Source organism: Aegilops tauschii, chromosome 7 (assembly GCF_002575655.3).
Source record: "Aegilops tauschii subsp. strangulata cultivar AL8/78 chromosome 7, Aet v6.0, whole genome shotgun sequence".
NCBI classification, from domain to species: domain Eukaryota; kingdom Viridiplantae; phylum Streptophyta; class Magnoliopsida; order Poales; family Poaceae; genus Aegilops; species Aegilops tauschii.
The window spans coordinates 282193446-282210286 of record NC_053041.3 but is presented as its reverse complement, the minus strand read 5'-3'; the positions used below and the strand labels follow the sequence as shown (position 1 = coordinate 282210286).

The following is a 16841-nucleotide window of genomic DNA, read 5'->3' as shown; positions in this document are numbered from 1 at the left end:
TAAATGTGCTAATGTGTTCTCTGAGATTAATCAACTACGCCCATCGATCGCTCTTTTTCAAGAAACTAAACTTCTCAAACCAGACACCATTAAAATACGCTCGATCCTACCACGCTTCCTAGACTCAAACAACCATCTAGACGCTATCGGTTCTGCGGGTGGCATTCTCTCTGCCACTAACTCACGCTGTTTCACACTTCTCAGTTGTGACCATAGGCGTTTTAGCTCCACCCTCACCCTCTCTTGCCTTGCCTCGCAACACGCCGTCTATATCACCAACGTCTACGCTCCTTCGCAAAGGGATCTCAAAAGAGATTTCCTGGATGAGCTTAAACAAACTGAACCACCACCACAATCCCCCTGGCTCCTCATCGGTGACTTCAATCTGATTCACTTCCCCAATGAAAAGAACAATAATAACTTTCGCCGATCTGAAGCAGATGCCTTCAATGATACCATTGATCAACTTGCTCTCATTGAGCTCCCTCTTCTTGATCGCCAATTCACGTGGTCAAACAAGAGGCCATCCCCTACGCTTGTAAGGCTAGGTAGGGTTCTTATTAACCTCGCCTGGGATGCGCTCTTTCCCAACACCCACCTGACCTCTCTCACTCGTTTCGCCTCCGATCACGTTCCACTACTGGTTACTGTGTCCACATCTATTCCCTCCTCCCGCCTTTTTCGCTTTGAACGTTACTGGACCTCCCTCCAGGCCTGCAAAACCATAGTGCAAACCACTTGGCTGCCCATTGATCAAAACCACAATGGGCCGGTACTGGACCCCGCGACTTCTCTGGCTCAAAATCTGAAAAAAACACGGTCAGCCCTCAAATCTTGGGCCAAAACTCTTAGGCCCATCTACCAACGGGAGGCAAATTGCAAACTTGCAATTCTGGCCCTTGACCTTAACGAGGAACTTGCCCCCCTCTCCCTTCTGGAACTAAAGCTTAGGCTCACAATTTCAAATCTGTTACAAGCTGCTATTAAACAGAAAATTTCCTTCTGGAAACAGAGGGGTAAGATCAGAGGGGCCGTCGACGGCGATGAAAACACCAAGTTCTTCCACGCCTCTGCCACACAACGATCTCGCTCAAATAAAATCCCGTTGCTCATCCACAATGACTCTGAAATCTTCCTGCACGAACACAAAGCAGCAATCCTAAAAAATTACTTCCAAAAACTCATCGGTACCACAAAAAATGCAACCTGGAACTTCAACTTACTACAGCTATATCTGGCAACTCTTCCCCAGCTACGTGATCTTGCTAATCCGTTCTCCCAGGAGGAAATTCATCAAGCCTTTCTCTCCATGAACACAAACGCTAGCCCTGGACCAGACGGATTTGGCCCTATTTTCTTTAGAAAATATTGGCACGAAATCAAACACTCCATCCTCACGTTCTTTGCTGCTTTCCATGATCAAACAGCTTCCCTCGATCGATTTAACCGAGCATACATGGTCCTCATTCCAAAAACAATAGCCCCAACCTCCCCCGATGCATTTAGACCAATCTTTGCAAAACTGTACCCCAAAAGCGGTGGCCAAAGTTCTTACAAACAGGGTCAAACCACTCATCCCTCTACTCATTCACTACGACCAAACAGGATTTCTTCATGGCCGCAACATTGCAGAAAATTTTATTTACGCTGCTGATATTCTCAGCGCTTGCCACACAAGGAAGGCCCCCACCATGGTCATCAAGCTGGACTTCAGAAAAGCTTTTGACTCCATTTCTTGGTCCTCTCTAACATCGATCCTACAAGCGAGAGGTTTCCCTCCTATCTTCTGTGCATGGGTCCAAAACATTCTCCACACTGGCAAAACGGCTATTCTCCTCAACGGCACTCCGGGATCCTGGATCCAATGTAGAGCTGGCCTTTGACAAGGTGATCCCTTTTCGCCGTATTTATTCATCATCGTCGCAGATGTCCTTCAAAGACTGATCGCACAGGCTTTCAGGCAAAACGAACTATGCCACCCCCTCCGTTCGAATGAACCACCCGTAACCCTACAGTACGCCGATGACACACTTATTATTGCTGCTGCCAGCGTCGCAGCAACCACTATTCTCAAAAACACTCTGCATGATTTCGCCCTAGCAACTGGCCTAGTCATCAACTTCCAAAAAACCTCGCTTCTCACCATTGCCACAGATGACCTCACCCAAAACAACATCGCTGCAACTATTGGATGCAATCTCTCCTTCCCGTTAATCTACCTGGGCCTCCCTCCCTCCCCTCTCAAACTACCACTCTCAGCTTTCGACCCTATACTAGATAGCTTTCGAAAACTCCTTTTCGGATGGGTTGCGCGTCTACTCTCTCGTGGAGCAAGACTAACCTTGCTCACTGCTGTCCTCGATTCCTTAACTATTTACTTCATGTCCGTTTTTCGCCTACCGAAGTCTATCCTAGTTAAGCTAGATGCCATCCGGAGAGCTTTTTTCTGGTCCAACGAAGAAACTTGCACGGGTGCAAAGTGTCTGGTCGCGTGGAAAAACGTTTGCAGGCCTAAAGAACTGGGTGGTCTAGGCATTAAAAATCTTGAAATTCAGAACCGCTGCCTACTTATGAAATTTTCCTTCAAAATTTTGCAACACCCAAACATCCCCTGGACCCAGTGGTATCATCAACAATACCCACTTGGGATTGCAACAAAAACCCCTAGGCCTTCTTTCCTTTGGAAGATTATAAACAAAAACCTGCCTCTCCTAATTGAGCACTCCTTCGTGATTACCTACAACGGCCTCTCCACTTTCTTTTGGCTAGATAAATGGCTTCTTGACTCACCTCTACAAAAAGCTTTCCCCCACCTATACTCCCACTCCATAGATGACAAGGTTCTAGTGGCTACAGTTTGGCAAACCAGCTTATTATCGAACCTGCGGAACCGTCTTACTAATGCTGCTGCTCGAGAGTTGGACTGTCTGTTGTTGTTGTTGTTGCAGGATTTCCAGCAGGTCGACCGTCCAGACGAGCGGTCCCTCACGCATGGGCTTGCTTTCTCTGCCAAGCACGCTTACTCTTCCATTGTTGCTGATGACTCCTTCGATCCCCACCATGATTTTGTTTGGGCCTCTAAGGTTCCGATCAAAGTCAAGATTTTCGCTTGGCTTCTCCTCCGCGATCGGCTAAATACGAAGGCCAACATGTTTCACAAAAATGTGGCTCAATCCGCAGTGTGCCCTCGATGTCAAGACCCATATGAGGATGCTCTTCACCTCATCTCCACCTGCTCCTATGCTACACAAGTTTGGTCCAGCATGGGCCTGTCTGCTCCGACATCTCTCACTGCTCTTCACCAACACCCACCGATTCAGGGCCTCAACCCCAACATCTGGCCATCGGTGGCCCTCACCATAACTTGGAAGCTCTGGGACTCAAGAAATGCTCTCGTGTTCAGGAACGAGGACCACTCTCACAGATTAACGCTAAGAAATATTGTAGCAGACTTCTCTCTCTGGGTTTTCCGGTTCAAAAAAAATGAGGACAGGGCTTCGGCTAGACAGTGGCTAATTTTTCTCTCCTCTGCAATTCCCTCCAGCTGAACTTGTAACAATAACTTGCCTGTATTCCCCTGAACCCTTTGAGTGGTAATATATTCAGGTGGGGAAGCTCTCCCCCCCGGTGACCGTTCAAAAAAAAGCACATATCAAGCTTGATATTCAACCGTCAACCATATGTAACTATTGTAGGCATGTCTTCAAAAAGTAACTATTATAGACATTTCTGTAGTGGCCTACCATCTGTAATAATGTCCTTGACTCTATGGAGCTTTGATACTTTCTCTTTGACGTTCTATTTCTGAAATCTTAGAGCAAGTACATTCATGTAAGGTGAACAGTCCTATTGTGCTAATGTAGTACTCCCTCCGTAAACTAATATGAGAGCGTTTAGATCACTATTTTAGTGATCTAAACGCTCTCATATTAGTTTACGGAGGGAGTACCGTTTGATTTCTCCCAATAATTGACATTTCTGTTTCAGTTTGCATGGAAACAAAATTATATGAAAGATGAAAGATCCAGTTCTCTGGGACCTATGTAACTGTGCAAACCCCCATATATATTGTGGAGGTGACAATCGGCAAACCTGAAGATCACGCAGCAGTTGCGGAACAAAAACAGGCATCCACTGAAGAGCATTCACTGCGTGTCCTAATTTCAACGGATCAACCTTCAAAGGAGGGCCAGACAAGGAGGGGTGGGAGGAAAAGCAGGACTGAGACTGATCTGCGAGAAGATCGTGACAGTTGCCACTGCCGCCAGAGGGGTCGCTGGAGTTGCCGCGGCACACGGGAGCTCGCTAGAGACAGAGTAGTGAGTCGGCGTGGCAACTGCTTTGCCAAGGATAGCCTGTCATCCGGTTTGCGTTAGAAGGAGATGTTGAAAATTCACCAGCCAGAGAGGAAGGGTCATACTTTTTGTCATGATGGAGAGAACGACCACGAGCCCCATGATAAGTATGTTGGAGAGAACGACCACAAGCCCCATGATCGGCGGTTGCCATGGAAGGAACTACAGCAGGAATGACAACTGCTAAGATCTGAGTTGCAGGGGAAACCACTCTGCACTACACTGATGCGCTGAAGCTCGCGCGGCTAACAACCAACAAATTGGTGGCACTGATGGTGACACATGGCGCTGCAGCAGCGGCATGGGGATGGGGGAGGAGTATCAGCGGTGTGGCTGGATGAGCTCGCTTGTGGGGTCGTGCATGGGTTGGATTCCTTAGGATCAATGGGGTTGTGCGTGTGCTGGTTTTCCCCTCTCTATTTTTTTTGCTATTTTTCTACGTAGGGGGATGGTTGGAGGGGTGGGATGGGAGACGAAACTCTCGCTTTATAGCAGTAGAGATTTCCAATAAGTAAACTACAAGCTGGCACCTAATTACAATCTTCTTTGTTATGTACTAAATGTTAAATGCCTATTTGCTGCAATTCTTGAAGTGCTAACTGTTATATCTTATTCTATTTCCAGAATGTAGCATATGAATCACTCCATGATTTGCTGAGCACACCTGCCCTTAAATCAAGTATGTTGGTTAAATCCATTTGTAGTTGCTAATGAGGTTCCATGAGCACACATCTAATGATCTATATGATTTATACTGCATTCCATTTCCGAGATTTAGATGATACACATGACTCTTTTCGTATGATCATGCTTCTTTTTATTTCCTTTGTTCATCTCCCTGGCCATGTGCATGGGACTTGGGACTTTAATGACGTTAATGATATTAGGCTGGATAACCTGGAAAGCTAATTCCAATCCAATTCTTTTTTGTACTTAAACTTTATTTGATTTTGCAGTGTCCACACATTTAATTCATGAAGCTACATACAGAGATCCTTGCACCCCAAGGGGATTTTCGCCCATGGCGGGACCAGTTAAAGTTCCTGCTAGTGTTCTCGAGTCCAAGGCTGACTACAAACCTTTTGCTCATGCGGTTGGTAACTTCTCTGAGTGTAGATCTGTGGTGAGAACATTATTGCAGAAAGGACAAGGTAGGTATCACTCTTAAGGCATCTCTAACCCTTCTCTTAACTCCCGATAATTTGAGGCTTTTGGGAGGCTTGCACAGTTCTCGATTTTTCAATGCACAAAGGAATATCAGGATTCTGTTTGCCTGATGATGAACCGTTATAGGTGCTCCGTTGTAGTCAAAGCCAATAGTTCGCCACTTGACCTCTCTTATCCTTTATGATCATGTCATGCAAGATCACACATGTTGTCATGATCTTCTACAATGTCTTTTTGTCTCAATACACAACAGGTCCACGGACATTTGCAAAGCGAGTTCGCAACCTCCAAATGCTCTCTCAACATTCTTTCTCGCGGCTTCTTGACACAATGCAAAGTGAGATCTGTTGTTGCCTTCTGGGTGTGGAATTGTTTTCACAAATGTGGCCCATGAGCGCTAGATGCCATTGTGATAACCCTAGCTTGATCTAGAGATCACAATACTGGATAGAGGGGAATTTGAGACTGGGAATGATATTTTTTTTTGAAACAAGAGACTGGGAATGATAACTTGGGAGGGAAGGAGACTGGGTTCAGAATATTCAGTCACTATCACATTCGCTGAACTAGCCGTTCAGGGTCGCTGGGGTTATATACCCACTCACTCTCTCCTAGCTACGCCGGCCCACGTCCTACCACTCTAAGTCTTTACATAGCCCATGGCCCACACTCGTTTAAATGTCTGAACCTCCTACCAAATTCCCTCCTACTAGTCTGGCGTCTCTGTCATCCGATCCACGTCCATGGTGCTGACAGCCATCTGCAAGGTAGTAGCCGATATCGCACTTGCAATGTAGTAGCCCATATCGTACTGGTGGCCATTGATTTCATAGTTGCATGGAGGAGCTTCCTCGACAGCTAACCTTGCAAATAGAGATCTCTGCAAGACGTTGAGGTCACTAGACCATGATGGCGCGCGTTGCTGTGCCCATCCAGTTGTCCAATAAAATGATACTCCCTCTGATTCAAATTAATTAATGCAGCTTTAGTACAACTTTGTACTAAAGTTGCGTCAATTAATTTGGAACTGAGGGAGTAGAAATTTCTGTAATACATGACATCTAGATTATACAAGTTAAATTTGCATGAATTAACACATATTAGTCATAATTGAAGGGACATGGCGTTTTGGCTATGCACCCGAGGTGAACAGTAAATTCATTTAAAATAGTAAAAAAATAAAAAAAATCCGAATTTTTTTGTGATGCTGGATGCTCATGTTTGTGAAGTCCGTGCAAATTTCATGGAGTTTGGGTATTTCAGTAGCTCTCAGCAAAAAAGACAAATTTTGAGGCTGTAAGAAAGTTTACTGTTCACATACTGTTTTGACCGTTTTTGCCATGAGCTCCTCGGATGTCCGAAGAAGCTGAAATTTGGCATGAATATCACGCATTGGAACATCTTCCACCTAAAAAATATTCAGAATTTTCTGCCTTTTTTAGTTTCTTTTTTGAATTTGCTGTTCACCGGGTGCAGATGAGCCCAGGCACCGAATTGAATATCCGTAACTGAAGTGATTTTTGATCAATTAGTAGGGAAGAATTTGGTTCTCGGATCTAATGAGCCTCAAATATACTCTTTTTAATTACACCGGTTGATGGTAAATACACAAATACATGTGTTGGAGCACCGGCCCGTATTAACAAAAAAAAAAGAACAAGGTGAAGAATTTAAGGTAAAAAAGCATGAACTGGGTGGCTTAATCTGCTAACTTTCCAGTCAACCGCCTAATGTCATAACTCCGCGTACCTGCTACCCAAGTAACTTCATCAACTCAGGGATCAAAGTAAGACAGTCTTCTTGACATGCCACCAATGAATAATGAGGTAGATGAGATAGTCTAAATCGTGAAAGGATTTTGGGTTTCCGAAAGTAATGCATGAGTACTTCTCATTTTTCACCAGAGTTGATAGATCACAATTATTTTGAAAGCTTCACCAAACCTCCTTCGGTTATTTAAATCACTCATTAATAAATATCTGTTCCATTAATCATCTAGCTCACTATTCCCTCAAAATAAAATGATCTAGCTCCTTGAAATTACAAGGATCAAGGCTGCTAGCAAATCTTGCAAGCAAATTTGATTTACCAACAGAAGAGTCACCAATCAGAACCATTTTGAACAGATAATCCGGGCGTTGTTGCTGATTTCTACCATAAGCAATCCTGTAACAGCCCAATAGAAGCAATTACCTTTATAGTGTGTCACAAGATTACGGTAACCCTGCTAAGTTTATTCAGTTACACACCAAATTAACATCACAGAATGGCTAGATAACAAAGGCAGGTGAGTTATGTACTTATGGCACAATAAAGGGCAAGAAAATTGTAATAATGTTAAGCAATGATTAAAATACAATGATATAAGAAATATTTGTACAACTAATATACGTGCATGATAAGAAGCTGCTTTGCTGTACTAAAACAATACTTTGTCATACTGCTTTACCCTCTGCAGAACAAATTGAACAAGTCAATGCAATTAACAAACTAAACGTCCAGTCAATCACTATGAAAGCCTATATATTACTACTAAATCACATGTTCTATTATCTTTAATGTCTGTACTGTCAAGATTTTCTATAATAGGAAATCCTTAATTTCATCTTTCGCATGTAAAGAAGATTTCCAGAAGGTGCATATTCGATGAGGCATTTATCAACTACAATCAGGAGGTGAAAATAAAAGAAATGTGTGTGTTTAGATCATCAATTTTGAACATTTTCAGTGTACCACGATCCAGCAAATAAAGACAAGTCAATCACGTGAACAAAACCAGGTGGAATCAAACCTACATGCAATTGATGAGCACTGTTCACTGTTTCTGGGATCTTAGCAGAACTGTTCACTGTCACTAATCCACGAACTGAGACCACCCCAAACCTCAATTACTCGAGCACAAATGAGACTTACAATATGGACCCGCATGTGATTGAACCTATCAGCTCTAGGCAGGGAATTAACTTTAACATGTACTATGCAGAATATAAAGGGTGAGCACTCTGAAGCCTGCTGCTCAAATTCTACTTCACAGATTGGCATTCCGACAGTACTGTCATAATGGATAATTGGATATAGAGTATGTTGGATTGGCAGGAAATAAATACTTACAGGAACAACCAACCCTGTCATTCAATCTTTTGCCAACTTCACCATCTAGAGCAGAGAAATCATCTACAAGCTCTATTGAGCAACCTTGGCCAGCATGTACATTATCTTCAGCCCGCGAGAAAAGAGTGCGATGGAGAGGATTGGTAGGACGCCAAATCTGCTCAAATCTACATGGGGTGTTTTTCGGGATCTCCTTAAAATGCTTTGGGAGTTACGGAACTATATAAGGGAAGGGTTAAATGTTCTTAACTCCATAAAAAATCTGTTTTTTTGGGGAGTTAAAGCTTTTTACGGGAAGGGCTAGAGATGCTCTAATACTTCATCTATATCCTTCTACCTTTCTTGATATAAGACTTACAAGATATGTGTGACTATGCTGACCAAATATTTCCACTGTAAATAAGAGCTGCTTGAGTTTAAGATGTGTAGTGTTTTTGAGGAGAAAGCTTTAGACAATGGACTACATAAACTTTACATTATTGAATACAGAAGAAAATTTATCTTTGCTTTAGCTTGCATATGTAGAACCTATATCTATATATATACCTACCTACTAATAAAGGGAGGAGTACTTCTGCCCGTCTGTCACACATTTTGCAGAAACCCCTGCCTTTTTCAGTAATTAACCCGCAGTCCGTCTTTAAGCTGCAAGGACGACCCCTTTTTGCATTTTACAAAAAAACCCTCGTCTTTTCTGTTAATTAACCCACAATCCACCTTTAAGTCAGGCCGAATCATTTTTTACATTTTTACACAAAACCCCCTGATATTTTCTTTAATCAACCCGTAGTCCATCTAAAATAAATGTTTTTTAAAATAACCATATCTTTTAAATCCTAACTTCAAATTTAACATGTCATTAGATTTTTCCCATGTCACTTATGATCATTGTAATAGAGAGCGTAATGGAGTAGCTAATGAACTAGCAAGGTTAGCTAGGTTTTCTCCTCCGAGAGTTTGGATGGATAACGCCCCTGATGAGGTTATCCCCCTACTTGTAAACGATGCTACATTACTTATGAATGAATAATGGAGGATAAGTTTATAAAAAAAGTTATATATGGATTTTGATTAAAACAATGTGTAGAATCTGAATAGTACTATGTAGGACGCAAACTTAATCCAAGCGCGTACTTACCAACAAACTACATGATTTCTTTTTGTAGTGAATACACAAACACTTTTTATATGAACGTTAATATTGGGACCGATACGTAGGATATCAATTTGTGTTCCATCTGCTGCACGTGATGGTGACACATATAGGTTTTCTTAAATAGACTTAATTCATAGACGCGGCTTCCTCAATGTCGAGCGGCACCGTCTAGATGCTGTTTGGGTGGGGCCGTAGGTACACGCCATCAATATGACGAGTCAGAATCAAAACTGAATCGAAATGAAAATAGCGGCTCAGATAATATTTTCTCTCCCGTTGCAGTGCACGGGCATATTTGCTAGTATACCAAAAGGCAAAAGGTGACTCTACCAATGGATGGCAAAAACTTTACTGGTTCCTGACATTTTTGCTATGGTCTGATTGGCAGGATGCACTGACATTTTTTGTTGCTAAGTACAGTAGTTCTCAACTAAATTCATTTGCTTATGTTGCTACATTCCAAATACAAAACTTGCAAATACGATTATGCTTTTAACATTCGACTGAATCATGGAGTACAGTTTCTAACATGGTTTATTGTTCTCCATTTATTTCATACTGTAATAAAGGAGACTAAACATTTCCTCCCTTTGCAGAGGAATGTATATATCATGATTGTCGTCTGGGAGCAGCATTTGTACCAGACCTGGAAGGAAAATTCTTAGCAACCGAGAATTTCTACCATACCTTGAAGGTTTGGTCTCTGCCTCCCTTGTGTACTTAGGTGTTGTTTCTATTACGTAATTAGGCTAATAGAATTTAAAAGCAATATACCTTACGTGGCACCCCCCCCCCCCCCCCCCCCCCCCCCCCCACAGGACACTCAATTTTGTTGCAGAAATAATGCTGAATATTTTATCACTTGACAGTTCTTTGGGCTCCGTTCGAAGTCTTTTCTTTCTGATTTGATGCTGGCTGGAGACCAATTTTGCCATGGGGATTGGTCATCAAACATTAAAAGGGAGCACTGTTCTTTCAATGAGGGGGAACTGCTCCTTTTTTGCTTCTCCTCGGCGTATATTGTGGCCTTACTGCATGATACTCTAAAAGTGCCCATGGATCATAAGAAGTAGGCACCCCTTTTTACTGTTTAACTAATATTATCACCCAGTATTTACAATTTGTTATTTACAATGTTTGTTCTGTTTCAGCATTGATGTTACAAATCAAATTCGGGGTGTGCCAGTTGACTGGGCATTGGGCGCTTTCATTGTGCAGAAAAACTAAATTGGATAGAGTACTTAGATCCATCAGTTTCATATCTAAACTACTACGTATGGCTTTCCTGGGTTGGCGCCACTTATCTTCATTAATACCGTGGTCATATTTACAGTGTGCTCCATCCTGAAGCCGAGAAGATCTCGCCTCAAGACAATATAGGACATGGAGAGAGGCCGGCACATGATAACAAGGGTCAGCCGATGAGCCTTGCGCCTGGTCGCTGGGAGTTGTTCCTGCGATGGAGCAGCAGTGATCGCATATGTAAATATTCCTGACCTGTCTTTTTACCAGTGGACATTGTATGATTCCGACATGCTGCCCTGCTGAACAGGACCGAGTGTAAGCAACCCTTTTGTGAGCATAGTTGCTTAATGCAGTCACTGGTGCATCACGCATGGGTTGTTGAAATTCCGACACGCTGCCCTGCTGAACAGGACCGAGTGTAAGATCAATGACTTGGGTTTGCTGCAGTACTTGTGAGCATAGTTGCTTAATGCTCTATTTAGTACTCCCTCCGTCCCAAAATATAAGATCATTTTTTTATACTAAGATAGTGTCAAAAATGATCTTATATTTTTGGATGGAGTACCATATTATTACTTGTAATGTAGTTGGAAGTTTTGTGTTGTTGAAATCTTTGAAATACGCTGAATACTCTTGGGTCATCTCCGAAACAAGACCAATTTTTCATGTGTATGTTTGTTACTACCTGCAAACCAATTTTGGCCATCCTTTTTATCTTGCACGAAAATTGGTTATATCACGTCTGTATATCAAAATTTTGTAAACAAATTGTTGGCATTAAAACGATGAGCTAGAAATTGCCCTGTTAATAATTATTGCCAAAGATCTATCGGTTTCTTCATTCCTTTTTATTGTTGAGATAAGCGGCTTCTTTATTCAAAGGAATTTCAGACGAAATTTCCTTTCACTAGACCTATTGGTACTATTTTCATTCACGGAATATGAATGCGGTCGATCAGAATCGACCACACTTTCTTCAACCTACAATTTAGTAACAAGTCAAATTATCGACGGGTTGTCTCCCATCGCTGCTCTAGTGGCCCCCAAGGCACCGGAGAAGCACCACAGCCTCAGGAGGAGGCTTGCCACCGTACAACATCAAGGGACCAGGAAACACTCGTATCCTTGCATGCTCCATCACACCAACATGAAGCCTTTCATAGCCTGTGCTATATAAGGGGTACCAGGGGCATCATAGAAGAGGACCTCACCCTAGTTTTGTCCTAGACCACGCGGAAGGATTCCGGTGCTTCACGCCTGTAATCTCATCTCAGAAGATTCACGTTTTTCATTCTTAATCCGTTCAAGCTAATTCGAGGGTGTTATCTCATTCAAGCCATTTAAATCAACCGGTGCAATCTCCCTTTCAAGTAATCGTCCAACGGTGTATCTTTGAGTGGGCCCTAACCCACAGGTCTTTTCCCAGAATCTTACATGACTCTTCTAATTTATCCGGAGTGATTCCCAAATTCTTTTCAAAAGTGTGATGTAAGAATGAATAATCATCAGTCAAATGTCTTTCTCCAAGATCTTTCAAATTCTTTTCATCGTTGGTTCAACCTTTCTAATTTTCATTCCGGAGTGCCTCAACAATTCATGATGGTGTTTCTCATCGTCATTCTCGGATTTTGAAGACCGAAGAGGAGTTCCTCTTAAATCCTTACCCGTTCTTCCAAAGATGCATAGTTCAAGCTTGATGCCATCCTCTCATAATTGTTTTCGATTGTGAGAATTCTTTTCACCCATCCTGAGCATTTCAGGAGTTGTTTTCATTTCTTGATCATCCAAAGGCCATCATTTCAGAAGATTTTTTCGTTCTAAGTTTCCAGCTTTGTTCTTCAATTATTTTAAATTGATGTCTCGTCATTCATTCTCCATCTCTTCCGGTGTTTCGTGCAAGTATTCTTTAGTCAGCTCATGGTCTCTTCATTCTCTTGTATCTAAATTTCCCCAACTATCTTCATTCATTTTCTAATTCTTCTCGGTGAATTGTGCCTTTGCTACGTTCATTTTCAATTCTACGGCGGTTTGTTCAGGATTCCTCTTCCTTTGTTATCATATTAATTAATTTGTTCTTTTCAAATCATACCGATGATTCGTTGAAGACCTTCCCAAGTTTGCGCTATATATCTCTTCAATCTTTCCAATGAGAATAAGTAGTATGCCAAATCCATTGCTTGTCATCAATTCAAATTGATGAAGGAAATGCATAACATAATTCTTATACTTGTTTCATCCAAGTGATTTAATCCCTTCTTCCAGAGTTTGTTCATGATGAGTAAATTCTATATTCCAAGCGATCCATCTTTCTTTCCGGAGTTGCAACGCTTCGTGGTTATATCGTCATGGAGCTCCATCTAAATCATTGCAAGGCTTCTACCGGAGTTCTTTTCAACACTCCTTTCGTTTGGTCATTCTTTTATTACCGGAGTTCTCACGAAGGCTCAAAATGATGATTCGTCAAGGATTCCTTTCATTCTTCAATTGTTCATCAAGATTTCTCTCGAAGTTAAGATCCGCTAAGCTATACTCTAAAATAAACATGGTGTTCAACACATGTCTTGTTTTGAGGAGTTCTAGTATTTTTCATCTTGCATCCAGAAATGCAATTCTTTCGACCTTATCATTTGCGGTGGTGTTATGTCATTCTTGACTATTTCCCTTTGTGTTTCAAGGTTCACAAGTTGTTTAGAGTGAGATATTTAAAACCATCATTTTCTCTTTATTGAGGAGATCCTTTGCAACCCATCAATCCCTCCATTGGAGTTATCTTGGTATAGGTTTCACTTGAAGCCTTCCCTAAGGAATGTTGCTAGTATGGTGTTTATCACTGATCCAAGTTTCCTCCTATTCTCTCGGTGAAGAAGTGTTCATCTCTTCATTCATCTCAATCAATCATTGTTTTCGTTAGTGGCGGAATGTCACCTCATAATGTTGAGATGTTTCCATAAGCCCACTACAAACTTATTCTTTTCGTTGTTGGTTTTTCAACAACTCCGTTCAATCCTTCTTTTTAAGTATGCTCTCTCAAATTCATTTGAGGTAGAAGATGTTGTTTTCTTCTCTGTTCTTTTGATTCCATTCTTACATTTGTTCCGAAGGCATTGTGACGTTACTCTCTTTGACCCATCATCTCATTTTGTAAATATCATGTTCTCTTCCTTGCTTATCCCTTTAGCAGGAGTGTTGCGTCCTCTGTTCAAGTTCTTTTCCTCTTATCAAGTCTTGCATCTCTTTTCAACCGGAGTGTTGTCCGAATTTGTTCTTCCTTGTTCCTTGTTTATCTCGTTTCAACCAGAGTGGTTTCAATTCCTTCTTGTCCATTGTGCTGGTCATTCATAGCTTTGCAACCTTGAAGGTTCACATGGTGTTCCTTGTTTCTCTTTTCTACCGGAGTCCTCTCAATTGTGTTCAACTCTGTTGTGTTCTTTCTTTCGACTTTTCAACCTCTCAAGGTTCATTGGTTTCACTCGTTTGCCAAAGAAGCAACTTTGTTTTACCTCTTCCTCTTCCGTTTCCCCCCCGGTGCCATCCCTAGATCTCGGGGTGAGATCTCTTGTAAGTGGAGGAGAGTTGTGACGCCCCAAGACCGGCGCTTCAGATGCCTTCCATGGATTCCGAGATTCGTCGTGTGATTTGTTTTGTTCGTCGCATTCATCTTTGCATCATGTGCATTGCATCATGTCATCTTGCACCCCTTTTTAAAACTCAGCTAAATAAATTGCATGGATCTTTGATCCATTTAAATCGAGGGAATTCACATGGTGATCTCTCTTTATAACATATCCTCCCAATACTTAGGGAGCTATACTAAATATTCCATTAACTTGGAATCACCCATAACACATTTGCATTATTCTTCAACTCTTCTTTTATCCGACTCAACTTTCCTATCCTTCCTTTTCGACCTTTTAGTAAAATTGAGTTGCAATTTTACTTCTCCATAAATGTTCCAAATTTGCCCATAAATCACATCTGGTGTGTAGGGTCAGCTCCTATAATTTCAACCCATTTGGAGTTTATTTGAATGGGTTTCGAAATTCAAACTTGAAACTTGTCTGAGTTAAATCCAACAGCTGTGGATTTTACTCCCTCTAAAAATCCTCAGGCTAATGTTGTCAAATTCCTCGTATTTTTGTGAGTCCAGGAAAATAATCCAAATGTCCAAATTATTTGTCCAGCCATTTCTTTTCTCTCCTTTCTTTCTTTGCTTTCCTGCTATTGCGGTAGTGTTTAAAAGAGAAGGGAGGGAGAGAGAGCCTGCAGCCCAGCCGGCCTCTAAGCACAAAGCCCAGCCGACGCCCCCACCAGCTCTAACCCTAGCCTGATCCCCTCGCAGACTCTTCCCTCACCCGATCGATCCCCATCTCTCCCTTCGTCCTCCTTCCTCCTGGCACCGCCGCCACACACATAGACACACGCACATAGCGCCACGCCTCCCGATCCGGCGACCTGCGCCTAGGCTGACCCTCCTTCGCCCGGATCCGGTGTGGATCGGCGTCCTGCGTCCCCTCCGCCTTTGATCCGGTGCCGCCGGAGGCTACCAGCGTCGACCCGCGCCCGATCCCCTCCACCTCCATGCGCGCCGCCGACCCTCAAGCTCGCCGCTGTCTCCTGCGGCGCCCCTTCAGCTTGCAAGACCCGCACGACCGCCGGCCATGGAGGCCTCCGTGCTGTCCCGCAGCTTCTCCTCCCGCGCCAACGCCCTCCTTCGGCTCCTCGCGCCTGCAGCTCCGTCCGCGAGCTCGTGCAGCCATGGCCGCCACAGGAGCCTCGCGCCCGACCCCCTCACCGAGGCCATGGATGCTCGCATCCCCGACCTTGCAGCAGGGCACCGCTGCGCCTTCTTACCTCCTTCGCGCCCTGCTCCCTCCTGTCGCCGAGCGTCGCCAAGTCCCCTGCTCAGCCGCCCTACGCCTCCCCCCTTGCCGTACCTCCTCCATCTTCGCCTCCTTGTTGATCACCGGTTGCACCAGGCGCCAAGTCCCTGTTCGTCCTCTGCTCGCAGCTCCATTCAGGGCCGCCTTTTTGCGTTGACCACCAAGACACGAGGCCTTTTTGTGTTGCTTCATTTTGGATGCGCCAAGTACCTCTTTCGGACCCGTCAAGTGTACAACGACTCGTGTGCGACTACCATGGAACCACCGATGCCTCCAAATCGCAAGTCCAACAACCACCCCGACGATTCGCCAAGACCGTCAAGATCGAGACTGCCCGGAACCATGTCGTCTTGTTGGATCGTCAAGACCGTTTCGAGACGCCAAGTACCACGTCGCCTGGAGCCCTCGGATCTGTCAAGTTCGACCACAACATGTCTACGACTACCATCGCCGAAGACTGTCAAGTGAACCACTACCGCCGTCGTGGATTCGACAAGACAACATGTACCACTACGACCGTCCCGAGAACGTCTACTTCACCTACACCGCATTGAACTCGTTCCGCCCCGAAAATGCATGCTTCAAAGCTATAATGACGAGACGACCGCCCGAGAGCGAATGCATGCATGATGTATGAGATGCCCCGTGTTTGCATCGTGTCTGAGTTGTCGCTTGCATGTTCCTCCTCGTTTCCTTTCCACCATCATGTGGGAAACCCGGTAACCGGGATCACCCCTCCATCTCTAGCATATTCCGCATGTTCCGCACACTTGTTCTCTTGCACCGGCATTTCCACGAATTGCCGGATCATCGGAATGTTGCCGTGGCATCATTTTCGTTGTCGTTGCCGTGGTGTTTCTTCGATATGCAACTCGTTGCATACTGAGCTTCACTTAATTTGTAGTATTGTTTTTTGCACTTTGCCAT

General features: G+C 43.5%; 1 pseudogene; it reads left to right on the top strand.

The window, feature by feature from the left end:
* The window catches only part of LOC109749846 (probable apyrase 6), a 29288-nt pseudogene extending 17808 nt beyond the window's left edge, over positions 1-11480 (top strand).
* The last annotated feature ends 5361 nt before the right edge of the window (positions 11481-16841 follow it).